This window comes from Lupinus angustifolius, unplaced genomic scaffold (genome assembly GCF_001865875.1).
Source record: "Lupinus angustifolius cultivar Tanjil unplaced genomic scaffold, LupAngTanjil_v1.0 Scaffold_435, whole genome shotgun sequence".
Classification (NCBI taxonomy): Eukaryota; Viridiplantae; Streptophyta; class Magnoliopsida; order Fabales; family Fabaceae; genus Lupinus; species Lupinus angustifolius.
The window spans coordinates 4,143-8,070 of NW_017727836.1; positions in this window are offsets into that span (position 1 = coordinate 4,143).

The window sequence follows — 3,928 nt, forward strand, 5'->3', positions numbered from 1 at the left end:
TGCTCTTCTATCTAAGAATAAGTTCAAATTCGTTGATGGTACAATAACCATGCCAGATCCTGATGAATTGATCTTTGATGATTGGGAAAGATGTAACACCATGGTTATTTCATGGATTACAAGATGCCTAACTATGCAGATAGCTCAAAGCACGGTTTCCACTTAGGATGCTCATGAGCTGTGGAATGATTTGAAAGATAGATTATCCAAAGGTGACCATTTTCGTATGTCTGATTTGTTGCAAGAATTATATTCTATTAAGCAACGTGATAGAGATATCTCAAACGATTTCACTGATTTAAAAACTGTTTGGGAAGATTTGGAAGCATTGAGATCCATACCTTCATGTACTTGTGTTATCAAGTGTAAATGCAGAATGGTAAAAATCATTAAGGAACAAAGAGAATCTGAATATGTGATTTGCTTTCTAAAAGGATTGAATGATGAATTTAGTACAACTAGATCACAAATCCTACTACTAGAACCATTACCTAGCATCAACAAGGCATTCTCCCTATTGCAACAGCAAGAAATGCAATTAACTAGTGCAAACATGAAAATTTTGTTTAATTCCAACATGAGTGCAGTTGATTCAACTGAAAATACCAACATAACTTTGAAAAATAGTGCACAATGGAAAGGAATCTTAAGGAGAGGAAATGTGATTGGAAAATTCAAAGGCAGAGGAATGGGAATAGGTTACAATGCAAACAGGATTAATGATCCAAAAGTATGCACATACTGTGGAAAAGAGAGGCACACAATTGATGTTTGTTATTACAAACATGGATTCCCACCTAATTTTGGAAAACAGAAAATGAACCATGCTGGAAGCACAAACATGGTTGATGCTAGCAGTGAAAATGATGTTCTGCACACTGAAAATAATGGCAAACCTACATTGAATTTCAGTCAAGCTCAATATGCAGAGTTAGCAGCTTTGTTTAATAATGCAGGGTTGGTTGGATCATCAGAAAGCAAAGTCAATCAACTTAGCATCATGTCTCTTGATGAAACATATCTGCACAAGGACTCCGGTAACGTCCATCCATGGATCCTTGATAGTGGAGCTACAGATCATGTGTGTCCTTGTTTATCTAGCTTCATGTCATATCAATCTATCAAACCAGTCACTATTAAATTACCAAATGGATCAATTGTTTCAGCTAAGTATTCAGGCATTGTCAAGTTTTCTGAGCATTTGTTATTGCACAAAGTCTTGTTTGTTCCAGAATTCAAATGCAACTTAATATCAATACATAAACTTGCATCTGATCTGAATTGCAGAGTGATTTTTGATGATTCTCAATGTATGATTCAGGATATAATACCTTTAAGATGATTGGACATGCTAAAGTCATGAGGAATTTATACATTCTTGACACACCATCACAACCTACTTTGAAGAAGCCTAGTTTGGTTAATTGAGTAAATAGGATTTCTGCTTTTGATTTATGGCATTACAGATTAGGACATCCTTCTGTTGATGTGTTGCAACACATCTGTAAGGATTTCTCTTATGTTTACTTTGATGCTAAGAAAATCTGTGAATTCTGTTACTTGGCAAAACAAACAAAACTGCCATTTCCTATCAGTGTAACCAAAAGTTTAGCACCAATTGATCTAATACACATGGATATTTGGGGGCCCCTATCTACATCTTCTATCAATGGTTTTAAATACTTTTTTACTGTCATTGATGATTACAATAAACGTACATGGTTATATCTCATGAAAAATAAATCAGAGGCAAGATTATTGATGCAGAATTTTGTCACTTATGTTCAAACACAGTTATGCAAAGTGGTTAAAGTAATCAGCACTGATAATGGAATTGAGTTTCAATTGCCTTCATTCTTTGATAATTTGGTAATCATTGATCAAACCTCTTGTGTTTAGACTCCACAACAAAATTCAGTTGTTGAAATGAAGCATAGGCATCTACTTAATGTAACAAGATCAATGCTTTTTCATGCACATCTTCCAAACATTTTTTGGTCCTTTGCTGTTCAGCATGCTGCATTCATCATCAACAGAATTCCAACACAAACTTTACAACATAAATCACCATATGAAATGCCCTATGAATCTAAGCCTAACTTGCATGAGATCAAGGTTTTTGGATGTCTGAGTTTTGCATCCACATTTGTTAGTCATCACACAAAGTTAGATGCAAGAGCCAGAAAATGCATTTTGTTGGGATTCAAAACTGGTGTGAAAGGATATGTTCTATTTGACTTAAAATCAAGAGAAATGTGCAATTCTATGAGGATCACTTTCCTTATCATCATACAGCTATTGTTCCACCAATTATCTTTTAACACACCTACTATACCTGACACTACTACACCTCAATCATCTCATTCACAACATACACATATCAATCCTGCTTCTCCTCTGCATACACAACCTACATCTTCTAACCATCAAATAACTCCTACTTCTCTTCCACAACCTCAAGCAATAAGAAAATCAACAAGAATTTGTCATCCACCCTCTTATCTACATGACTTTCACTGCAACTTTCTTAACCAAACAACAACAGACTCTTCACACATTACTCATCCACTCTCTTCTGTCTTATCCTACTCCTCTATTTCTCACAATCACCTTTCTCACATTCTCTCCATCTCAACACACATTGAACCTAAGTCATATGCACAAGCAATTAATTATCCTGAATGGATTACTGCTATGCAAGCAGAACTCACTGCCTTGGAAAACAATGAAACTTGGGATGTTGTTGATCTACCAACTGCCAAGACACCAATTGGTTCTAAATGGGTGTATCGAATTAAATACAAATCAGATGGTTCTGTTGAAAGATTAAAGGCAAGGCTTGTTGCAAAAGGGTATGATCAAACAGAAGGTGTTGATTTTTTTGACACCTTTGCACCAGTAATTAAATTGACAACAGTTCGGCTTGTATTGGCAATTGTTGCTTCTGAAAATTGGTTCCTAAATCAATTAGATGTAAACAATACCTTTTTGCATGGTGAGTTAAAAGAGGATGTCTACATGTTGATTCCTCAAGGTGTTGTTTGTTCCAAACCCAATCAAGTTTGCAAACTTCACAAATCACTTTATGGATTGAAACAAGCAAGTAGGGAATGATATCAAAAACTTTCCAGTACTCTCAAGCAAATAGGATACACTCAATCTGCTCATGATCATTCTCTTTTCACCAAGAAACAATCTTGTAGCTTTACTGTCATTCTCATTTATGTAGATGATCTGATTCTAGGTGGTAATGATGTTACTGAAATTGCTCATGTTAAACACTAGCGTCACACCTTATTACGAATTAAGGATCTTGGCTCATTGAAATATTTTCTTGGCATTGAAGTTGCAAGATCAAGAAAGGGACTAACACTCAGCCTAAGAAACTATGCACTAGATATCTTGAATGATACTGGATTTTTAGCTTCAAAACCTGCTTCCACTCCAATTGCCAAAGGGACTTCATTTTCAAATGATTCATTTGGTTCTTATTCTGATCCTGCTGCATTCAGAAGACTGGTTGGAAGGTTGCTTTACCTTACCAATACAAGACCAGACATAAGTTTTTCTGTTCAACAATTAAGTCAGTTCATGATTCCACCCACTAATGTTCATCATCAAGCCCTGACTAGAATTCTCAGGTACCTCAAAGGACCACCTGGGCAGGGAATTTTCTACCCTGCAAATTTTGTTCTTCAATTGAAAGGATTTAGTGACTCCGACTGGGCAACTTGCATTGATTCAAGACGTTCAGTTTCTGGATATTGTGTTTTCCTTGGAGATTCACTTGTCTCATGGCGTTCCAAAAAGAAAACCACAGTTGCAAGATCCTCATCTGAGGCAGAATATCGAGCTCTTGCTGCAACCACTTGTGAACTATAATGGTTGACTTACTTGCTTGATAGCTTTCCAATCTCTTTCATCAAAC